Below are 25,865 nucleotides of genomic sequence, written 5' to 3'. Positions count from 1 at the left end.
AACAACTGTTCATAATGTATTTCCTAATCTTTATTTACCAAAATTTGAACACTCGTCACTTGCAGAAGTTAAATCTCTCATGAACTGCAATAAGTTTTGCTAGTTGTCAAACGCTCGAGATGAAGAGAACGGTATACCCCAAGGTTCTACATTGAGTGTTACTCTGTTTGCAATTGCCATAAACGGTATAATAGAAGTAGTAGAAGGTCCAGTGAAAATAAGAGTGTATATGTCCATGAGCTGGCTATATTCTATTCGTACTCACTCACTTCTGATGCTGAGGAGATACTTCAGAACACTATAAATGAGCTTTAGAGTACAGCATACAGTATATGTCTCAAATTCTCAGCAAGCAAAACAAATGCGATTCACTTATGTAGAAAGCGAAAACCTCATAATAATCCCAAGCTCAACATAAATGAAACACCTATACAGTTTGAAAATATAATAAAATTCTTGGGGGTGACATTTGACACTATACTGAATTGTGGAGCTCATATAGAGAATTTGACGTATATCAAGTTGACGAGACACTTTTCCAAATTTGCAAAACAAATGATTTCATAATTTGCTGCTATTTATTCGCTAATTAGTTGCGGAAGAAAATATTTGTTTGCCCCCTTTTTTTTTAAATACAAGTTGTCCCGCTAACTTGATATCAAGTTAGCGATACGACTTTTTTATTATCAAGTTTTCCAGAACTTTGACTTGACCATTGGTTTAGTATATTTATTCGCTAATTAGTTGCGGAGAAGAATATTTTTTCGCTCCTTTTATTTAAAAAATACATGGTGTCTCGCTAACTCAATATCAAGTTTTCCATCCATTTTCAACAAAAATTGGTAACTCCTTCCAAACATTCGTGGATAGAATAAAAAAACAAATTCACAAATGTTTTTTGGAAATGAATGAAAACAGCAATGGAGGTTGATTTTTTGCCCGACAAAGTAATTTGACTCACAGAATTTGTTAAGTAAGTAATGGATATAATATATGTTAATGAGAAAAAAGGTACATCCACAAGTTTTGAGAAAGTTACGAAATAATAAAAACAAGAGTGTGGGTTCATTTTCTGCCCTACAAAAAGCCTGACATATGAGCTTTGATCAACTACACAGTTTACATATAATTTTCCAGATAAAGTTTTCATTCACGAAAATTTTATTGAAATTGAATTGTGACTGTTTTCTCACTGATTTTTTATTATTGAGTTTTCCAGGTCTTTGACTACACCATTAGCATGTTTTAGTTATTAGCGAATTACTTGCGAAGGAAAATATTATAATTTCCCGTCATTTGAACATGGTGTCTTGCTAATTTGTCACTCCTGTTAAGCTAGCAGAACCACTTTGGAATTTTACATTTATTTTCAGGCCATAATTTAAGGCTAATTTTGTATTCTATTGCCGAATTTTTTGCTCTTCGTTTAACGTAGATATCATTGGTCCCTTTAGCTTAACGTTAAACTAGCAAAACCCACCCTTATAAAATAACATTTTCTCAAATCGAGTTCCATCATAATTTCAGGCTCATTTTAGGCACATCTTTTACCTTATCGCCGATTATCCAGGTGTTCTATTTTTTGAAAAAATGTTCGCTTCTGCTGGCTTAACCGTTAAGCTAGCAGAACCAAATCTAAATCCTTCACTTTTTAGAAATTTTGAATATGCGATAATTTTGGGCTCATTTAAGGCTCCTTCATTACCACATTGAAACATTGTTGAAAATCTGAAAATAAAATGTTCATCCAGAAATACTAAGACTTGACGTCATATGACTACTAACAAAAAAAAATTGGGGTGTTCACGAACCCCTTCTGAATTCGGCTTTAAATTGATTCATTAAGTAATTGATTTGTTTTTAGAAGGTTCTGCTAAGGAATATCAAATCAGCCTGATTTAACATTCACAAAAATCAATTATTTTTCTACCATGATCCCAAACATTAACCGATCAGTTTTAATAGATCAAGCAATATATTAGAGAGCTGTTTCGGTACTTCGGGGTCGCCTATTAATTAAGTGATATTTTTAGTAACTTTTTAACCCCCCTCCTCCCCTTCTGGTGATGCTTGGTGATGTTGTGAACTACCCTCCCTCTAGTTAAAATCACATGTATTTTCTTGATAAAAATATTCAAAATATCTTCAAATGCATAAAGCAAAGAATATATTCAATATTGTAGAATAGAGCAGAGTATTTTATTTGACCATTTCACATACAATGGTACATTTATGGCAAGTGACAAGTACATTGTCCTCAGGCCACGAAGTATCGAGACTTTCTTCAAAACTAATAAGTTGCTAAGGCAGTATAGGGTATAGGTCATAAGGCAATTTGTCAATAACTTTTATTTGTAAATATACGTGATTATCTCGCTACTTCGCCCCTCACCCGTGGTGATATTTCGACAGTTTTTTCGATTTCGTGTCCTGCCTCAAGGTAGATTCTGTATAGAGCTGAGATTGTTAGTTTGTTTCGGAATGAGAGTTTGTGGTATCCTAATCTGACCGACAATTAGACTAATTTCAAAATTGCAGAAAACTCAAATGTCTGTTCAAAATAAGGAAAAGGAAATAGTTTGGTTGAAGTTCTCAAAAATTCAATAATAAAAAGTTGATGTCAAGTTAGCGAGACTATGAATTTTTTGAAACCAAAGATAAATATAATATTTTCCTCCGCAACTAATTAGCGAATAAATATACCAAACCAACATTATAGTCAAAATTCTGTAAAACTCAATAATAAAAAAGTCGTATCGCCTAAATCACTAGTTTATGCTAGCCCCATTGAAAACGAGGAAATGTTGAGGGATCGCATCATAGCTTGCTGTGAAACGCAAGCTATGATGCGATGATGCACGCCGGGCATTTTTCAACGGGTGCGGAATTCTTTGATGAGGAGAGCAGAAGCTTGTACTACTGTTGGGGGGTCGTCACTTTGAACTGTTGTTGTAATAGTTGTTTCGTTCAATTTTAAATGTGTATTTTCCTAATAAATAACATAGAACTTCTCCGAAATGTTTTTTTTTGCAAACTCCGAAATGTAGCACTTTCTAATTGAATAATTAAACCTGACAATTTTTCAAATTTATATTGAATAAGCAGTTCGATATTGCTCAGTTCAGAAGAAATCTGTACGGGTATACTGCGTATAAAGTTTGATGAAAATAACTGAAATTGCAAAAAACTTATGACAAAAACCTACCATGTTTTGAAAAATTTCAACAATCTGTATTTCGAAAACGAATCATTCTTCGTTAAACATTCTATAGGAAAAAGTTGTTTATTTTGACGAGATCCACTACATACTTAGTTTTTGTAATGTTCTCAGCAACTTCACTTAGCGCCCAAGGAGCTAAGTAATATGCATCTATATAGAAAATTGTAAATATCTCGAAAACGATCACCTCCAGCGTTGTTTAGGAAGTATACCTTTTTTACTTGGAAAACGTGTGGGAATTGGTTTTTTGCATGAAAATCACCAAAAGTTTACTGTCAAAAAAGTTAGGGCAATTTAAAATAAATAATGACAACATACGCAGCGCCCTCTAGATGTTACATGAAAATTAATACGAAATTATGATTTCCCACGTCAAAAAAACTCCGGGTACCTAATTTCGTGAAAATAACTAATTTTTTCAAGAGTTATTTTCAAAAAGCGAACAAAAAAATTCAATTTCAACACCCCGTATCTCCGAAAAGAAGCATTTTCGGACACAAGTTCATATAGACTTTTTTTCTTAAAATCGTCTCAGTAATAGGTCACTTGAATATTTTAACGTACTTATGTTACACCCTGTATAAAAGCGGCTCATCTTAATGAAATTAAGTAAGCTATATTGGTCAACAGATTTGCATGCAAATTCTAAACGATTGAGTAGCTACACCAGTGTTTATGCATCTCAAATAAAGTTAGTGTTCAATTCACTTTCCGTTAGCATCATATTGTTGGTCACACTATAAATTCCACTCACCCGGTAAAATTTTCTAAAATAATCAAATTCAACCGCAATCAATCGAAGAACCTCGGTTTCTTTCATTTATATTGATATTTCAGACAATACTGTGGATGCGTGTTTTGAATTCTCTGTTTATGTTATTCCTAACCTGAAACAAACAGAAGCCATTAAAATATTTAGATAAATAAAACAATTACTGGTACATAAAAAGTTCCTGTTGAAGTTTTCGAACAAAGAAAGTCTGTTCATCGATTATTTCATTCTGTATACCTTTATTTATTTCGAAAAATGTATCTGGTTATTTATTAATTATTGCATAAGATAAAAAAGTATCATTAGAAAGATTTTTTTCGTACAAAATGTATTATTCAGAAATAAGTCATACATATTGTGTGATTGTTTATTTTTTTTAATTTTCAAGTCAAATCTTTCACTACATTTCTGTATACAAAGTGGATATACAGAATCAACAAAAAAATTAAAATAGATTATAGGTACCTGGTGTCTCAATGAAAAGTAAAACAGCATAGGAATGGGAATGAGTAGATATTTTATCAATCTTGGACACCTGCTTTTCGTGTGTACTTGAATAAAATCTTTTTCAGTAGATGGTTAGGTGGAAGAAGACCAACAGTATTCTGCAAGTCACATGTAATATCCGTCAGTGTTTTGGGGAATCACTTAAAGACCACTTATCAAAGTAAAAAGTTAGGAAGTGAACTTTTATATTATTCAAGTGACATTTTATTCTGAGATTTTCACTGGAAAGTTCACAAGACCGCAACACGTGTTTAGATGAAATGTATGAAAAAACTTGAAGAAGCTATTGTATAGTGAAAGAATTGTTGCTGTTTTGTGAACTTCATTATGAAAATTTCACAATGAAGTGTTACTTGAATAAGTATCGGTCAATTTCATCACAAAACTTTCAACTGGTAATTATTTTCACTGACTCCCCTTCAGAACTTCATAGTTTTGCTTAGCAATAATTACCCTATTCCACAAAATTGGCATTACGTTCAGATATTTCGGTTGAATAGTTGATAAAAGGTTTTTTTTCATTTTGGCTTGTTATCAACTCATATCATCCCTTCACTGTATCCCATTTTCAATTGGAAAAACTTTGAAAACAGATGTCGATAACCATTCACCTTACCCAAATCTCGTTTGAGATTTAATGGTTCGAACAAAATTTATATAATAAGTAAGGTGAAGTGGGGTAGCAGTGTAGTAAATATATAATAATTTATAAAAAGATATCAAAAAATGTGATTGAACAAATAATATTGTTTTTATTATTTCTGTGAACTTCATGTACCTTAAGGTTTTTGTTGTAGGAATAACAACTTCTTAAACATAATGTCCTGGATTTTATAGGGTTTTTTTCAAACAGGGTTCATATTACACACTTCCCCAGACTTTTGGGGTAAGTGTGTAACTGGTTTGTATCTCAAATAGTTATACAGTTAAAATTATTAGTGTTCAAAACTACTTAATACACTGAATAGCACAATAGACAAATGATTCCGATCGTACAAGAAAATGGTACATAAAAAATTATTTTACTGTGTAAGTGTCGAAATGAAAAAAGTCGCATTTTAGCAAAACTTCGTTTTATTCATCTTTAGAATGAAGATTTAACTTCGTCTGACAGAAATTAACTAAGAACTATTCTACATTATATGAAGAAAAGTCTATTTCAAATTTTATTAAACCTCGTCGACCAAAGTAGGGTGATGGGAGTGAAAGAATGATGTCCTCTCTTGCAATAAATGCACATTCTTCAGGGCATTTCCATATAAAAGTTGAAGAAGACATAGGATCTAAAGTAGGAACTTTTTTGGTAAACTTTATTTCAAAATCATTATATTCGCTATCAGCAGCATGTATGATCTGGCCAACATAGTACCTTTTGGACTTTTTTCCTGAGAGGCACACTAATACCCAATCATTTTCTGTTATTGCATCAAAAGGCTTACTAATTTCATTCATAGAAGCTTCTAGTGCTTCTTCCTCTCTCATCTCTTCTTTTATGTCATCGTCACTATCATCAGGTATCATTTCTTCCTCTTGTTCGTTTTCTTCTGGTTCAAAATTTTGATGAACTTCTGCTTGAAATCCTTTGTTTTTGTTTTTTTTGGTACCATGTATTTCTTGCAAGCGATTGGAAGCTTCCTTGGCTGTTATCACTTCTGCTCCAGAAGCTACTGTCGTCTTCTTTACCCTTTCGGGTGGATTATATTGTTTGACAGTAGATAGAAGTAATTCTTCAAATGTGCACTTTGTTTCTGATGGCACGTCATTCTCATTGGAAGTACCAGCAACGCTCGCCAAAACATCATTCGTTGGTAATATGCTATTGGTTCTTTGATGCTCTTCCCATCTCTTGTATGATAATGGATCATATTTCTCCTTGGATACGACTTCGGAATTATAAGGAACAATGCCTGCTTTTTTAAAACCGTTCATAATGATTTCGTGATCTGTTTCTTTCCATATTTGACCAACTAATGAGCTGAAGCGTTTCTTAGGTATTTTTCTTCCTTCGTTATGTCTCTGCCAGTCTACTAAAGCACTGTCCCATTTGGATTTCAATGACTTAAAAACGGATAAATCGAGTGGCTGCAGAAGATGAGACGAATGAGGGGGTAGTTTCAATATAATTATATTATTATCTTGAGCTATTTTAATTAATTTTTCGTCAACATGTGACGTGTGACCATCATATATTAATAAAATCGGACGCTCAGGTCCGAAAATATCCAGTAAATGTTTTTCGAAGTACCTCAGAAAAATATTTGCCTCCATCCAGCCGTTAGCTGTCGTTGCATAGGTGGTTCCAGGAAATTCTTCTGATGGTGGTGCCACCCATTCGTCCCACATATTCTTTGCTTTAAAAACAATCAGGGGTGGAGCTTTGAACCCATCAGCACTAACTGCCATCAACACAGTTGTGTTTTCTCTTCCTGTACCTGCGGTGGTTCGTGAGGAAGCTGCCCCTCGTTTCCCCACTAATTTTGTTTTGGACGGATCCAGGCAAAAATTGGTTTCATCTAAATTCCATATTTGTCTTGGTTTATCATGTAAATTGAGCGCATCCAACTGCTTTTTCAAAATATCAAAATAATCATTTATTATAAATGGATCTAAGCACTTCTTTCTGGCAAATTCCACAGATTGTGGTTTTTTAATTGATAAGTTGTGACGCTTGGAAAATCCAAGATACCAGTCCTCTCCTGGCCGCCCATTTTTAAACGGCGTCTTGAAATTGTTTTTAATGACAAACTTCTCAACAATATTAAAAATATCTTTCCGCGTTAATCCCCACCCCCATTTTTCCATTGTTATTAAGCACTCTGCAAGTTTTGCTTCTTCATCATAAGGAATTGCTGTTCCTCTTCCCATAGATGAACTTTTGACACCTCTCAGTCCCCTTCGGTGGTAACTGAGACTCATTTGTGGAATGTTATATTTCTTGTGGGCCGCATACTGTGTTGTTACACCTCTTGAAATTTCGTCTAATGCCTTTTTCAGAGTGTCGTCATTATACGTACTTCTCTTGGTTGTTTTGCGAATATACTTTCTAACCATTCTTGCCTAGAAATAAAAATTAGGATTGATAAATTTCCCTTTTTGGGTTAGGGGTAAGTGTGTAGTATACTACGCACTTCCCTCTGGAAATTAGAACACACTTGCCCCGTTATGGTTTTTTAACGAGGCAACTGTTTAGTAAATGTCATTTTTATGTAAACCTGACTTTATGAAAAAAATAATGTATAAAATATAATTATTATTACCGTCACTACTCACTACACCTCTTACAAAAGCTAAAAATCAAGTCTCTAGGATGATGACTGTCGATATTTGATGCTCGTCAAATTGTACTCAGTGCCACAATGTGCCGATGAATGTTGAAGAGGTGGTCAGTTAGCTGATATAGAAAACTACAACAGTTTGGTAATTTAGATAGAAGACACATTATTATTCAACTCGATTCGGGTAGATGTCACGTCTAACTTTTGAAAATAGTACGTTCTGTGACCCGTCTACACTCTTACCCCTGTTACACACTTACCCCACTTCACCTTAGTTAAGTTTCAGTAGTTTCTGATACGGAAACTGATAGTGTGGAATCACTTGTTGCCGAAAGGGCGGTTTCTTTTAAAAGAAAGGGGGGTCTTGTGATACCTAGTTCGATGAGCCCTTCCAATTTCTTTTCAACACTATGTCAATTCAGGGATTCAGGCCACCTGTTTTTGAGTGATTAGCAGATTTAAATTAGTTTTTAGAATCTGAAAATATGAAATGTTTCTGGTAGGAAATTGTTGCAAGCAGCTGTTATTCTATTCACTACATATAAAGGCTCATATCAGGTGATCTAGTGGGACATTCTAAAAAACGACAACTGTGTATCTACCGATTTGGATAATTTTCAGACCTAAATGAGTTTTCAACTGTGTTGCGATAGGTTGGCTGAGAGTGACTAGACAATTATCGAAACCGATGAGTAAGGACGTGATCCCTTAGGAATGATGCGCTAGATAACCTGGTATTAGTGAGTTATAAAGTATACGTTAGACAACCACAGTATATTTCGAAACTCAAGGATGGTATCGAAACGAAATTAACCTCGGAATGTTCTATATAGTAAGTAGGTAGGTCTGAAGTGAGTGGGTCTATTCGACCCTCCACCATAACCCATAAAGGTTTATTGTGGCTCACACCTATTCACACTTGGCCAAATGAACTCAGCTTCTCAACGAAGCTGATTAGTTTGCATGGTGAGTGGTCTTTCAGATCAGATGGTGAGAGTCAGGATCTGCCGAACTCAAAGAACCTGATTTGGTCCCCAGCGGAGCAGGCACAAAGTATATGCTCTGCAGTTTCATCATTTTCCAGACAGAGGCGACACACACTGTCTTCCGACAGTCCAAGTCTCTGCATGTGATGATTCAAATGACAGTGACCTGTAAGAAGGCATGTTAGACATCGTAGTTCATAGTGAATAAACGCCTTGGAGTGAGCCAATCCTGGATGATTCTACCAGAAGGCCATAACTCTTCTTGCCCTCCAGGTGTTCAGTGTTTGTTTGGCAAAGCCCAAAGCGATGCCAATGACAGGTTCTGGTCCAATGGAGCCGCTTGCAGCACCCTCCTTTGCAAGAGAGTCAGCCGCTTCATTGCCTTCCAGGCCAGTATGGCCAGGAATCCAGGCCACAGACAATCTGTTGAGTCTTCCTATCGAAAAGATTCCTTTTTGGCAGTTTGCTGGTTTGCTGCCAATTTAAACGTTGCTCAGTGGGAGCCAAGAGCTTCCAACGCCGCTTGACTGTCGGAGAATATTTTTATTAACTTGTGAGTGAGGTTGGATTTATCCAATCTCTCCGCACACAATTCAATAGCGTGAATTTCCGTTTGAAATACAGTCACATAAGTTTCTAGGAAGGTAGATAACTCTGTCCTGGGTCTGCGACTGAAAACACCTGCACCAGAACCGTAAGGTATTTTTGATCCATCTGTGAACCAACAACTATCTGCTCTCAGTATTTCCTTCTCCCGCAGGATCCAATCTACTCGGGAATAGTACTTTATAAGGCAGTTCGTAGTTGACAGTTGGAGGCATGAAGTCAGAGGTCATTTCCAGAATGCTGTGACTTCCAATGTCAACCAACAGTCTGTTGCACTCTGCATTGAATTGATTTGTGCAATTGGCAATGTGCACAAGTCTGTATGTAGTCCATCTAGCTTCTCTTTCCAAAAAAATGTGGAGAGGAGGTAGATCTAGAAGAATCTCCATGGCCGCTGACGGTGTGGTACTGATGGCACCACTGATAGCCAGGCAAGCCTGTCTCTGTAAGCCAGAGAGCTTCGCTTGGGTCGTTTTCTGTAAAGCCTTCGGCCACCAAGCAATTGCACCATAAGTGATCATTGGTCTGCCAATCATCACATAAATCCAATGGATTTGTTTGGGACCTAAACCCCAAGTTTCACCACAAATCCTTCGACATATCCATAGAGACAGTCTGGCTTTGTGTAAAACTTTTTCAAGTGAGCGTTCCAGGTGAGTCTTTTATAAAGGACAATACCAAGATATTTCACCTCCGTTCCAAATGGAATGACCACACCATTGAGGGAAAGTGGCGTTAGATCGTCCAATTTCCTTCTCTTGGTGACGGGGATTAACACAGTTTTGCTGGGGTTGACAGACATCTGCTTCCTCAGGCACCAACTGTGAACAACGTCCAACGCACTTTGTAGAATATTACAAGCTACCCTTTCCGACGTGGACCTTGCCAGGATGACAAGGTCATCTGCATAAGCTTGCAGATCAACTTTTCTTCTGTCGAGGGCATCAAGCAGACTATCCACCACTATTCTATATCGTATGTAGGTGGTGAAATTCAAAACATTTATTGGGCTAAACTGAAGTGAGTTCTGAATATATTTTTCTTTTGCTGCGATTTTTATCGTTTGGAACGGATATGAAACTGCCAGTTCTATTTGAACAATCAAATAGTGGTAACCACCGCCGGAGGACTCATGATCAAGGCTCTGCAGAAGGCCCAGTTCAACCTTTCGACTTGTACTCCCTATATTGCTTCTCCGGCAAGCCCTGGATCGCTGGATTGAAAGCCCGATCAATTACTACTGTGGGCAGGGCAAATTTCAACTTGTTATGCACCTGAGGATCTAGCTCGTCCCCAAAAATCTCCTCCTTGGAGAGATTTACCACCGTCCAATTTCTCCAGTCCGGTGGCAACCATTCTTCTGGTATCAGTTTCAGCCTGTCCAGGATCTTATTTTGCTCCTCGGTCTCAGCTACTTCTTCCACTAGCTCCTCCATCGTCACGAAGGCGCACTCTGGGATATTCATCTGTAATATGAACAGAAATCCCATGTTAGCAAAGCGCTTTGAGCTGGCCCACAAGAGAGAGATTATCTGCAAGCGGGTTCAATATGATGCGATAGCTTGTTCATGCTACCGCACAATGATACTGTGTTATACACAGACTCAATCTTGCTTTACCAAATATTACTGCTAGCATCAGCAATACTCCGAGCCTGGAGGCTGCGGAGACACTCATCGAGCCGAAGGGCTGCTTGACGGAGTTTTAACAGACGGCTGCACCTCAACCTGAGCCTCGCAGAATGAGCCGTCGCGGCTCCTCGAGCCTCGGGTCATAGCTGCGTACTGTGGGTATTGAACCGTTTCGTCCGCGTCTCGCAAGCCGTGATAACCGCTGCTGCGGCTGGTGACCTGCAACCTAACCTAAAAGGAAGCTAAAACTCATAACATTGATGTCTTACCTTCAAATTCTGGTTTACAATCACATGTAATTCTCTTCTCAACTTCTTCAATAATTAATTATAATAAACAAACCGTTTAATATTTCACAAATTTTCAAACGTTACAGCAACGTTTGGGTGCATACGCACTACTCAATAAACAATAGCGTACTGATAACTCACGGACCTTAGCGGTACGCGCTACCTGGCACCATGACAATCATAGTCTCAGAGGGGGAATTTTTCCCTCTACGAGCCTCGATTAAGGCTTGAAATGGGCAACTTTGGGTGAATATGCATGAAATATACAGTAGGTAATCTCCGATAGGAAGCCAAACGCACAAACATGAAGTGAAAGACTGGTGTGATGCTTATCTCTTTAATATCATCATCATCATCACCCTCAAGTGCTCCACACTGAATATTTAACCTCAAGGGCTCCACACTGAATATTTACCTAAGTGATAAATTGATAGTGAACAGAATGTCAGCAAAATTTTTGGGATTAAAAATAGATAAAAATTCGGATTTCGAAGGTCACATAAATAACCTATGTAAAAAAAATTCATCAGGATGCTTTGGAGTCAGAGTATCAGCAAATGAACTGGGCACTATTGTGGCAAAAAATGTGTACTTTGCTCTCATTGATTCCCATCTGCGATATGATATCTGTTTTTGGGGAACGTGTTACCAATACATGTTTGATAGGGTGTTTGTACTACAAAAAAACAGGAGTTAGAAATATGTGTAGAGTTGGATTTAGGGATTTCTGTCGACCTTTATTCACAAGGCATAAAATCTTGACCTTGCCTTCCATATATAGAGAGGTCTTTCATATACAGGGTGTAACTGAATGAGTGTAACACATTTAAGGAGGTGATTCCTCATTGAAAAAAAAATAGGATCTTTCATATAAAGATATTTCAGGGGCTGTATCTTGTTAAGATACAGCCCCTTGAAGGAGGTACATAAAATTTGTATAACAATTTTTTTCACAAGCACAGATGGTAAGGGTATTAGAGTTGTTCCTTTTAAATTCGAAATACCGTCATATGATCAACATTTAGCTGGAAAGCAATCTTTCTAGTCCTGGTAGTAGGTTGTTCTTCAATCAAATTAGGTACTGCTTCCTCAAGCTGTGATGTTCGTACTTCTCGATGGTGACCAAAATCCTGCGTTCTTTTGTCGAATGGACCATATTCTCGTAATCGTTGATCAAGTCGAGCAAATATTCTATGTGAAGGATGCTGCCGTTGAGGATACATTTCAGCATATCTTCTAGAAGCTTCCAACCCATTCCCCTGCGACAGACCGTAAACGTAATGCATATCAGCCATTTCCTCATTTGTGTATGCCATTTCAATAACAAGTAAATTATTAAAGTAACAAATTAAGAACAGAACAACAACACACAATTAGTATTAATTCAATTTCGAAAATTCACAAACTGACAGCGTCATACCAATTTAATTGTCACTATCGCTAATAGCGACCTAGAGATAGATAGATTAGTTTCGTATTTTCGCATTCATGACGATGTATCTCTGTAGTTGTTTCTGAAATAATTTTTTGCTGCGAACTGGTTTATTTTGGGCAAAAAACCCAAGAGACCAAAAGTTACATTGGAAATAAATTTTAGGGGTTGCGTTTTCCACCCCTTACAACTATGGGGTAAACCAAATAAATTTCTGGCTGAGTGTCTTTTTGGTAGTACAAAACTTCAGGTTAATTCCAATATTGTAAAGTTTTTTAGTGCTTGTGAAAAAAATTGTTATACAAATTTTATGTATCCCCTTTAAGGGGATGTATCTTAACAAGGGATGCTCCAATGAAATTTCTTTATATGAAAGATCCTATCTTTTTTTCGATGAGGAATCACCTCCTTAAATGTTTTACATTTATTTAGTTACACCCTGTATAATGGAAAAAAATGTTTAACCATATGCCAATTGAAATCAAAGGCATAACATGTTCCATGTTCGTAAAAAAGCTTCTGATTTTAATTTTTTTTCAGACTGTTTTAAATGTAACGATAGTCGTGTCACGAAGTGTTCTGGCGATGTATTGAATCTATTGGAGCCTCTGGAGACACCCCACATTTTGTTTTATGAGAGAGAGGACATTGGCAGATCAAGATCTTTAGATGATGTGGTGCTGCAGGTTTTTCCGGGTTTTCCTACAGCTGAAAAAGCAAATGCGCCCCTGGAATCAATGAAGTCGCCCCGGAGCGCCAAATAATTTTTATTGTTGTTTTTATTTTTTATCGTTGTTTTATAAACAATCAATTTTTATTTTTGTGTTTTACTACCTACAGGTATTTAAACTGTGTGACTATTTTAATTTTTTCTTTGATGTACACTTTGGCTCTGAACTGTATAGTTTGAAAATGTTTATGAAGTACACTTAATTTTATTTTCTATGCATTCACTTTTTATATTTTTATGCTTAATAGTTTTTATATTCTTATATCTACATTTATGTGCTGCATGAGAAGCTTTATTAATATTTATTTTAATATGTAGTGTATATATTTTCAATTTCTGACTACTTTTTCACTGCAAAATTCTGAAATTACCAAGTACTACTTTTAATTTGTGTGTCTTATATTTCTTAGAATAGTAACACTTTGTCAATGAGATTTTATTTTAGACAATATCTTTTAATTTTTATATCTTATATTTCCTAGAATAGTAACACTTTGTCGATGAGATTTTATATTCGACAATAAATTACATTTTGATTCGATTCGATTTGATTTGATTCGAATTCAATGAGAATTGCTACTTTCACACAGGCACCGCTCTTAGAGCGCCTTAAAGATTTTCCTGTAGTACTTGTGTTTTTTCTTTGGAAAAAATACAACCGGTTGTTTAAGAATTGTTTCCAATCGCTCATAATATTTTTATCAACAGTAAAATACATGCATTTCATAGAATACACTATACTTTGTAATGCAACTTCTTTGCATTTATTATAAATAGTTTTTGTAAGGTGAAAGATATATTTTCTGAAAAGTCTATTCTTACCTACTTGTTGGAACTAAAAAACCATCTAAAAAATTTCTCAATTGAAATTCAAATAGATTACTATTAAAATCCGTCATTTAGTAATTGTAAGTTTTTAAACTTTTCTATTTCATTATAGTCGTGTCAACATATTTGTGATTTACGACTCTATTATCTTCTAAATCCCTGTATTATTGATAGAATTTGGGTTGTTTCTGATTGTATCGACATTATTATAAGTTCAGTAAACCATCATGTTTCAAATGTTATTTTATTTTGCAGTTTTGGGAACAATGTATAGCACTATAACACGAATGTGTAAGTGGTCATCCAGTTATTTCGAATTTCCATACTCCTGTTCAACTTAAAAAACTTGATTTTTCAACAAAAAAAATTGATCAAAGATAATTTTTCATGATTTATATATCTCGATGGAATGGCAACATAGTCATGAAATTCTCTTTACTATGGATAATCAAGTGGAATAGATTCTTTTGGGTTTGAATCACAATGATCAGAAATTATGGCTTTATTATATGACTGATTGCCATAACATTTTTTCCTTCAAATATGAAAACCTTTGGAAGGTATGTACACGCCACCAATGCACTGAATTCCGAACTCATCTCCGTCAATAATAACAGAGTAATCACGGTACGTTGAACCATCAAGCACGTTTTTCATGCAATTATCGAAGAATTTTATAACTGAAAAAGGGGAATCGCGAACAGTCGAGCATTCCAATTTATTCTCGAGTAGCAAAACATTGTGGAATTGTGTTTTTATGTCAACATTGTTTCAACTTGTTTGCTCAGACGCAAATGCAAGAGCTATTACTGGAACTGGAGTTGAATAAACTCATGTGGATATTTCAAAGCAGAGGCTTTTAGGTGAAAACATTTTTTTCTATTTAGAGATTACTTTGAGGCCATAATGTTGTAGGGATGGAAAAACATTTTTGTGTATCAGTGGATGAGTGATATCTGGTCCTTCCGGTATCGTTAACGGAATCTCTGAGCTGACAGAGTCTTCTGGCCAAAAAGTGTCCTTCCAAAGCCTTACATCTATGCAAATGGTACCATGTGGTACCCATCATCTCAAGGGAACTGAATGAACCAGGGTTGAAAAGATGAAGGACTATGACTCCTCCGGCTTGTAATAAAGGTAATATAGACACACCTAAAGAAGGTATTGTATAGCGAAACACGTGTTGCGTTTTCGTGAAAATTTTTGGAAAAAATATCACAATAAAATGTTTCTTGAATACATTATTGATTTTTATTAAGTATTGGTCGGCTCCATCACACATAGTATAGCAAGAGGCAAAAGTGAAGTCGAACCCGCCCCCATGTGTACAAACTCATTTTCAATGTAACCCCCACTGCAGCTCTGGCAAGACATACACTTGCTCTGTACAGAGGCATATCATTACTTGTCCTCCACTGCTGTTGGCGTTTGGTATTATCTGATTAATTTCAGTTCTTTCTATAAAAATGCCATCGCCTAACAAAAAACCAGCCATTATGAGTCAGGTACGTGAAATAATTAGTGTTCAATTATTTTCAAAGTGTTAAATGTGAGTCGAATACGTTATCAGATGTGGGAAATGAAACATCTCCCGGTACAGGAAAAAATAAATGAATTTGAAAAAAAATATTTCAACAAAAACTTTTATTATGTATTAGGTATTTCAATATTAAGAACCATTGAAAGAGTGGGTAAAGAAATGAAGCAAATAACGGAGAAATGAAATTGGTCACCCTAAGAAAGAAGTGGCCTAGAAAAGCACCTGTAACTGATATTTCACATTATGAGTATTCCAATATTAGACGGATTATTTATGACTTTCATGAGATGGGAGGGTGTCGTATAACAATAAAAAAGTTCCAACACAAAACTAATGAGGTTTTGGGAATTGTAGCTTCCGAAAAATATCTTCGTAGAATTTTAAAGGAAATAGATTTCAAATAGAGAAGGAGTGAAAATAATAGGGAAATTTCAATAGGGAAAATGGGCATTAGAGCATTAAGGATCAAGTATTTACAAAAAATCCATTATTTTCGTAACCATCAGCGCCAATTGTGTTTCTTGATGAAACATATCTCCATAGTGGACAAACGTCTTTCAAGAACTGGACGAATGAATCAATCAAAGGGTTTTTATGAATATTGCGAAGGGACCAAGATTCATTATTGTCCATGCAGGAGGTGACATGTCGAATTATTATTAAATCAGGCACAACATCAAAGAATTGAGAAATGAATTCTGAAAATTATGGTAAATGGTCACAAGAAAAGTTAATCCTAAACTTACCTGTGAATTCGGCAGTCGTGACCGATAGTGTAGTATAAATAATATTGTAATATCATAATATTCAAATTAATCCAGCCCCCAATACAAATTCTAGAAATGCTGACATGGTGTAGTGGCTGTACGAAAAAAACTTTATTCACCCCTAACATGCTGCAACCCGAACTATACGAGTTGATCAATGTAAAAGAAAAGTACCATATTAGATCCATATTAGATCCGTGTTCTGCTTGAACACGGATATAACGTTTTGCGACTGGATTTGAATTCCATTAAACTCATTTGGGCTACTGTCAGAAACAACGTGTACCAAAATAATGTAACTTTCCAGTTGTAGTAGATATTGAGCGGAAATATTGGTAAAATTAAACATTCACAGGCGTTCAAACAGAAGTAAATCCAGTAATTATAAATTCAAAAGACGATAGCAGTGCAAGCACAAGCAGCAGTGAAAGCAGCAGCAGATAGTGACTGATTGAAGTTTATTTTTGGGTAAGTGTGTCATTGAATAATATTTTGATGAACTGTACTACTACCTATAATACTGAATATAATATGAAAAAAAAATACAAAATAGTCATGTTCCATCTGCTACCCTTACTGAAACTAATTATAGCAAGAGGTTTATCGCTCGCAGGAGCTTTTTTGATAGACTCTGTCGGGTTCCTCAGAAATGGTACATCTGGAGAACATGAAATGAGCTCTAAACTATTTATTCAGCTGAGTGGCAGAAATGCACCTTCCATTCCAAAAACTGAGTGGATCTATAGAGCGAGTTTGTGAGTGAGGTACATTCTTTAAGATTCAATGAAGGCCTTGAGACTGAGCAGTCATTTGCATTGACACCCCTAAGAAAATTACTTAAAAAGAGAACTAGAGGCGCATTACTTCATTAAGAATGTATGTATCGGGCAGGTATCTCAACAAGACTTGAGGCTACAAAATACAAAAATGTAACAATACCAAACATAAAGAAACTCACATAGATATTAAATAATTTTGGACAACAAACAAAATATGTAACTAAAAATGGTATGAACCTGTACGTGCGTGATAATTTCAAAAAGTTTAAATTACGCCCATAATTGTACTTAGCTTTGCTGGATAATTTCAATATAATACAAACAAAACTACATGTGAATGTAGTGAATCTGTTTAGAACTGCGGGAAGTGTCAGTAACGAATGTAGAAAAATATTCTTACAGAAAATTTGATCAGAATTCCAGAAACGAGTTCAGATATTTACTTGCAAAAATTAGTTTCGATACCATTCACGTCAACGATGTTGATATCATAGTTGATAATTACAAGAATGATTTTCTTTGGTGTGTCAATTGCTCGTTTCCTGAAAAAACTAAAAAAAAAAAAGAATTTTTCTATGAAAATTGAAAAAATCAAATTTTCACATGAACTAAATCAAATGAGAAAGGTTAAAGGATTTGGATTGGTTACGCAAGAGGACAGATGATGTAACACTGACAGAAAATTATAAATTACTGAAGAGGAATATTGATAAGAAAATTTCTCTCGAAAAAAAATCGCATTATAAAGCAATCATTAGTGAATCGGATAACAAAACGAAACAAACAACAAAGTTGAAGGAAAACATAAATCTACAATATATCTGAAATTTATTTTAATAACGAGGTCCTAACCAAAACAGAAAACATGGCCCCTTTGTTTGGACGATATTTATCAACAGTGATAACTGATATACGCCCTATAAGCATTTTATATGCCATATCTAAAATTCTAGAAAAAATCCTCAATAAACAAATCCGTGAGTTTCTGGAGAAAAATAAAATATTACCATCGTCCCAATCAGGTTTTAGACCAGGCCATAGTTGCACGACTGCGCTTTTAAACGTCGTAGATGATATTCACAAATCAATCGACAGCCATGAACTTTCTGTTCTTGTATTATTAGACTTTTCCAAAGCTTTCGATAGAATATGCCATCAGCTTTTAATTGCCTTATTAAAATATCTTGATTTGCGAATTCTTCTGCCAGTCTAATTGATAACTATTATAACAGTCGAATCCAATGTGTTATTCTGGATAATCAGCCTTCAGATTATCTTGGAGTTTTTGCAGGTGTCCCTCAAGGGTCTATCCTTGGCCCTGCATTATTCGTGATATATACGTCACAATTTCCCAGATGTCTCAAGTATACTAAAATTCACAGTTACGCAGATGAAACTCCAATCTATATGCAATTTCCTGAGAGTTGACTGGCAATAGCTTGCCAACCAAGATCTGAATTCGTTATTAACCACCTCTAAAAAATACTGTCTAACAATCAATCCTTCTAAAACTGTTGCCATGCTATTCGGGAGGACAGCAATGAGAAAAAGATGTCAAAATCAAGTTTCGATTCTTCTTGATAATGTTATTCTTAGTTTGTCTGAGCGCACTAAAAATCTTGGTCTCACAATAAATCAGTCTCTCAGATTTTCACCACATGTTTCACTAATCCTGAAGAGGGGATATTGCAGCTTGAAAACTATATATTCGAATAGGGAGATTCTCAATAGACAGTCCAAGAAATTGCTATGTGATGCCTTGGTACTATCTCACGCAAACTACGCGGATACTGTATATGGCCCAAGTTTGTTACAGTCTGACAAAAGAAGACTACAAACTTTGCAGAATTCTTGTATAAGACTTATCACTGGAACAAAAAGGCGACAACCTATTTCTCATCATTTGAGTAGTCTAGGATGGCTGAATATGGAGGCCCGAAGGATATTCCACTCTTGCATTTCATTTCATAATATAATCTCTACGAAAGTACCGAGTTATCTTTATGAAAAGATCAGCTTCCGCACCGACGTTCATCACCTGAACTTGAGATTCAAACATCATCTAGCCACTCCACCCTATAAAACTTCATTATTTCGATGCTCCTTTTCATATAATATATCTCGGCTGTATAATCGACTCCCTGACTCATTGAAGTCACTGTCGCTTGCAAAATTCAGAAAAAAGCTGAAAGATGATTTACTTTTAAATGAATTTCTTCTACCAAATTTATTGTCTAGCTGTAAATAATGATCCACTTATATATGTGTGTATATATGAATGCCTATGTGTATATACAAGCAAATATCTGTTTCTAGGTAAAATACTTAGCCAACATTTTTCTGTTTCTTTACTAGTTTTTATTATCGTTTTGTAGGCGAATTAATAGTTAACATTTTTCTATTTTTTTATTGTTTTTTCATTGTCGTTCGTTGAACGAAATAAGGATAGGTGATAGCATAAGTGGTTAATGATTAGAATTCATTTGTAATTATTGTTAGGAAAACGGTTGAATGGAAGAGCAAGTTCTGATTGCGTTACTCAGATGACAAGATCAGAACCTGAATTCTGCCTTTTGACAAAAATGTAGCATATCATTTAAGAACTACCTGTTTTTTTTATATCTACTATATGTTGTACTGCATTTTGTTAATAAAAGCAATTATTATTATTAATATTATTATAAATTGAATGAACATTTTGGTCAACACAATGTACCACAGGTGAATTCAATCCTGCATTAATGTTCTTTGAACCCGTCACAAAAGACGAAATACTTGAGGTCATAAACTCCTTACCGAATAAAAAATCTACAGGTCCGGACGAAATTTCTATTTCAGTAATTAAAGACACCAGTGATATAACTGCACTAGCTTTCGAGCATATTATCAATCTGTCCGTATCGTAGGGCAAATTTCCCTGTAGCCTCAAATTAGCCTCTATAATTCTTATTTTTAAAGAAGGCGATCCAAGTAATATTGAGAATTATAGACCAATCGCTTTACTAAACATTTTTTCCAAACTTATAAAGAAAGTAATGGTCAATAGATTCACAAATTTTCTCAACACATGTCAGGTTTTAAGTGACAAACAGCATGGGTTCCAACAGTTGTTAGTTTAACAACTAATATAACCCTTGTATGTTGGTAATAAGGTCAAAAAAAAATCACTGTCAATAATTTCATTACTGTCTACTTCACATCATAGTCTCCACGGGAGACTATGATTTAATGAATACTTATTGTATTTCAAATAGGTAATCCAATCAATCATTACACAATGTAAAGTTTTTATTTTCATGTTGTTTTTCACCAAGAGTGTTTGTCGTTTGGGAAAGGTTATGTTTACGAATCGCGCCAAGTGAAACGGATTACTAACCTCACCTTCGTAAGTGTCACTTCCAAATAATACTCCACAAGTAGTGATGGTGATTGAATAGTTACCCGAAAATTTAGATTGTTTTGTCATGGATGTCTTTAATCCGCAACATTAGGATGACAAGATTTTTTTCTATGCCTGATAGATGCTGAATGTCATTTAAGACCTGGACCTTGAAAAATGTTAGTTTCAAGGTCCAGCCCAAACGTTATCGCTTAATTGAACTATTCTTTGTGATTCATCTCTATCTAAATATCTCATTGGAAAAAACTATCCTTGATAATCCTGTTCACCATAATATCAAGTTACCGATTTCAAATGCATGTTTTTTATATACTTAGGATAATAAGCTTTTTGGCTTTCTTCTTCTCCATCAACAAGCAAAAAAATGTGGAAAACTTCCAAAGAATGAAAAAAAAATATTTACAATAAAAAACGTTTTATGAAGATATACAGGGTATATCCAAATAAGTGTAAAACATTTAAGGAGGTGATTCCTCATCGAAAAAAAGATAGGATCTTTCATATAAAGAAATTTCATTGGAGCGTCCCTTGTTAAGATACAGCCCCTTGAAGGGGATACATAAAATGTGTATAACAATTTTTTTTACAAGCACTAAAGAAGTTACAATATTGAAATTATTCTGACGTTTTGTAACACCAAATAGACATTTAGCCAGAAATTTATTTGGTTTACCCTATTATTGTAAGGGGTGGAAAACGCAACCCCTAAAATTCATTTCCAATGTAACTTTTTGTCTTATTATTTGTTTACCATTTAAAAATTCATTTCCGATAGCCTGTTTCATTCTGAAAAAAAAATGTCTCTTGGGTTTTTTGCCCAAAATGAACCAGTTCGCAGCAAAAAATTATTTTAGGAACAACTACAGAGATACATCGTCATAAATGCGAAAATACGAAACTAATCTTTCTAGTACGTCACTATTAGCGATAGTGACAATTAAATTGGTATGACGCTGTCAGTTTGTGAATTTTCGAAATTGAATTAATACAAAGTGTGTGTTGTTGTTCTGTTCTTAATTTTTCACTTGTTGTCAATTGTTAATTTTCACTTGTTATCAAGATGGCATACACAAATGAGGAAATGGCTGATATGCATTACGTTTACGGTCTGTCGCAGGGAAATGGGTTAGAAACTTCTAGAAGATATGCTGAAATGTATCCTAAACGGCAGCATCCTTCACATAGAATATTTGCTCGACTTCATCAACGATTACGAGAAGATGGTTCAAAAGAACGCAGGATTGTGGTCGCCATCGAGAAGTACGAACACCACACACAGCTTGAGGAAGCAGTACTTAATTTGATTGAAGAACAACCTACTACCAGTACTAGAAACATTGCTTTCCAGCTAAATGTTGATCATATGACGGTATTTCGAATTTTAAAGGAACAACTCTGCAACGAGTACAGGCACTGTTACCGCGAAACTTTCCGAACCGTCTTGAATTTTACAAATTGGATGCTGAAAATGATTAGAAGAAATTGTGACTTTCTGAAGACGATAGAATTCACAGACGAATGTAGTTTTTCTCGATACAAGATTATTAATTTTCATAATTACTACATATGGTCTGATGAAAACCCTCACGCTATTGTCAAAACTAACCATCAAGAACAGTTTTCTCTTAACGTGTGGCTCGGAGTTATTGGGGATGATTCAATTGGACCTCATTTTCTACCTCCTCGATTAAATGGTGAGGCATACGTTCAATTTTTAAGAGAAGTGCATCCAGTACTGCTGGATGAAGTTCCTTTGGGCGTCAGAAGGAATATGTTTTTTATGCATGATGGGGCTCCCGCCCATTTTAGTCAAGTAGCACGTCAGCATTTAACTGAAACATCTGCAAATCAGTGGATAGGTCGAGGAGGACCAGAGAACTGGCCCGCTCGACCCCCGGATCTCAATCCTCTCGATTTCTCTATTTGGGGGCATTTACAGCATTTGATTCATCGTACTCCTGTTCGCGATGTAGAGGACTTAAGAAACCGCATCATCGATGCGTGCAGGGTAATCAGAGAGACTCCAGGAATATTTGAGCGACTACGTGGCTCAATGCGCCGACGTCTAGACGCATGCGTAATGTCTGAAGGTAGACATATTGAATATTTACTATTTCTACATATTGTGTGTTTCGTTATTAATGAATTAGTTTTGTTTATTACCCTTTAATCGTTTAATGTAGGTACTAACTACAAAATGACAATAAATCCAGTTCGCATTTATGACGATGTATCTCTGTAGTTGTACGTAAAATAATTTTTTGCTGTGAATTGGTTTATTTTGGGGACAAAAACCCAAGAGAAATTTTTTGTTTATAATGAAACAGGCTATCAGAAATAAATTTTTAAATGGTAAACAAATAATAAGACAAAAAGTTACATTGGAAATTAATTTTAGGTGTTGCGTTTTATACCCCTCACAACCATGGGGTAAATCAAATAAATTTCTGGCTAAGTGTCTTTTTGGTAGTACAAAACGTCAGGTTAATTTCAAGATTGTAACTTTTTAGTGCTTGTGAAAAAAATTGTTATACAAATTGTATGTACCCCCTTTAAGAGGCTGTATCTTAACAAGGGATGCTCCAATGAATTTTTTTTATATGAAAGATCCTATCTTTTTTTCGAAGAGGAATCACCTCTTCAAATGTTTTACACTTATTCAGTTACACCCTGTATGGTGCATACTCATTAGTTTCTTTCAGGTATAAAATGAAAAAAATAGGGTTCGAAACAACTACCTCCTCATGAACATTGCACTACATGGAAGGAAACAATCCTTTCGGAACAACTTATATGAACATCGAATTACACAATTTTTTTTCATTCAGTTTGTAGCACAAAAATTCTATATGGAACTGAAACAGATACCATTCATGAGAACATTGATATGGAATGTCATTTACATGGAACACCATTATCATCATCAATCGTGTATTTCCAAGTTTTCTGATGAGATACTTGTCTTATCACCATATCAGCTCCGTTTTGAATAAAATCAAAAGACGAAGCACTCGTTTCTTTCATATTTCATACGTCAGGCAGGACGGTAACCTTGTAGGTGATTCTTCACTCAATTAATCGACCGCTGTGTCAACCAGTGGTTCGAATCGCAAGGACAAAAGATCGATTTTCACTTCCTATCGTCCAACCCGTGTTGGGAATCACACGTTAAAAGGTAAGACCTCGTTAGTCCTTCGCTGGAATAAGTTTCGACTTTTGAGAGTTGTCGTTCGTAGGGGGGCGACAGCTGGTTAACGGAAAAACAGATTACGAGTTTGTCACCAGAAGACACAAATCTGGTCTTATCAAGATGCCAGCACATTCATACGGTTAGTTATTCCATAGTAGTTTCATTTCAATTTTAAATGGAATATTTTTTGAAGAGATCAGTTTTGTGTGAAAAGAGCTTTATCACTTTCTACTTCTTCATTATTAAACAAATAATGTGAAAAACTTCTGATGAACGAAAAAAAGTCTGATTCCAAAATATAAAAATGTAGGTATTATGTCATCCCGTTATTATAGAATTAAGTAACATTCTGTTTCTTTCTAAAAGCTTTTTTTAACTTGACTTGTATGTATTTATTTATTTATTTACGGCAATGCCTATTTTTTACAAGATAATTAACAAGTTCACACATATGTATTCAACAGTAATATAAGGCTAGGTTCAAGGAAAAAATATATGAAATAAAATAAAATAAAAAAATCGTAAAAATAATGAATTACAATCTTTTCACGGTCTTTTTAAATGTTTCCAAAGAAGAATTAAAAAATTCTAAATCTACATTGTATGTATTTGCAAGTCTCAAAATTCTACCTACCGATTCATTCCGGCCATAGTTGGTGCGACAAAAGAGTACTTTGAAGATATCCGAATTTCTTGTTATCCTTGGTTCACATTTAAAGTTATAAGTTCGACAAGTTCCGGGGAATTGATTATTTTATGAATAAGTGTAAGGTCTGCTCCTAATCTTCTATGAGCCAGAGTATTCAAGTTGAGAATGTCCAATATAATTTTACAGTCATATTCACCAATATGATATCCCAGTTCATATGCAGAGTACCTTAAAAACTTATTTTGAACACTTTCAAGCATATCAATATCCACATGATAAGAAGGGCACCAAATTGTGGAATTGTATTCGATTATTGATCTAACAATTGAACAATATATGATTTTTATTGAAGTGAGAGATAATTCATTTGCAGATATAAGAATGAAACGTAACATTTTTAACGCTTTAGAAGTAATATTTGCAATACGAGGTTTAAATGACATTTTTGGGTCGAGAGTGATTCCTAATCTCTGATTGTGTTTGTTGTTTCCAGTTCTGATTGATTGATTTTGTATGGCCAGTTAATGGGATTTTTGTTTCGGAAAAAAGTAAATTTTTGACATTTATTTTTGAGATTTATATCAAACCAGCGAACAAAGTTCGCTGGTGTGATAGTTAAGTCATGAATAACTTTAAATATCTTCAGGTCATCAGCAAACAAAAAAAATTCTCTATAAAGAATAACATCCTTCAAGTCATTGACAAATGAGTTGAAAAGCAATGGCCCTAATTGAGAACCCTGTGGTACACCCGATGAAACTGTGATTGAGGTAGATACTGAGTTACCATATTTTACAAATTGTACTCTGCAGGCTAGATAATTTTCAATCCATTTCAGAATGTTTTCTTGAATACCCAAAGCGTTTAGTTCATGCAACAACAAATTGTGGTTTACTCGTTCAAATGCCTTTGAAAAATCTGTGTAAATAGAATCCACCTGGTGTCTATTTTCGAAGGCGTTTATTATACAGTGTTGATAAATTAGCAGATTCGTGCTGGTAGATCTACCACTACCGAATCCATGTTGTTGATTAATGATTATATGTCTACAACCACATGTTAGTTTTTTTGTAATTAGGCTGTCTAACAATTTGAGTAATTCTGATTGATTACAGACTGCTCGATAATTTTTTATATCATTATGTGATCCACTTTTATAAATAGGCTTCAAAAAACTGTTTTTCCAATAATCTGGAAAGATTGACGATTTCAAGGAAATATTGAATATCATGTGAATTGGTTTGACCAGGGTAAAAATACATT

General features: G+C 35.0%; 1 protein-coding gene across 3 annotated transcripts in view; it reads right to left on the bottom strand.

Annotated features, from left to right (window-relative positions):
* Window positions 1-25,865, bottom strand: part of LOC111512592 (uncharacterized) — a 212,935-nt gene that overhangs the window by 139,202 nt on the left and 47,868 nt on the right. Inside the window, exon 2 of one of the 3 annotated variants that reach the window (XM_074170256.1) lies at window positions 3,975-4,107. The exons of the other annotated variants lie outside the window; for them this stretch is intronic. The gene's annotated coding sequence lies outside the window, so the exon portion shown is untranslated. The remainder of the gene's footprint in view (window positions 1-3,974; window positions 4,108-25,865) is intronic. 3 annotated transcript variants of the gene reach the window in all.

This window comes from Leptinotarsa decemlineata, unplaced genomic scaffold (assembly GCF_025532065.1).
Source record: "Leptinotarsa decemlineata unplaced genomic scaffold, Ldec_3_MD MMD2_P_RNA_scaffold_7, whole genome shotgun sequence".
Taxonomy (NCBI): Eukaryota; Metazoa; Arthropoda; class Insecta; order Coleoptera; family Chrysomelidae; genus Leptinotarsa; species Leptinotarsa decemlineata.
The sequence above is the reverse complement of the archived record's forward strand: the minus strand, read 5'-3'. Positions and strand labels throughout refer to the sequence as shown.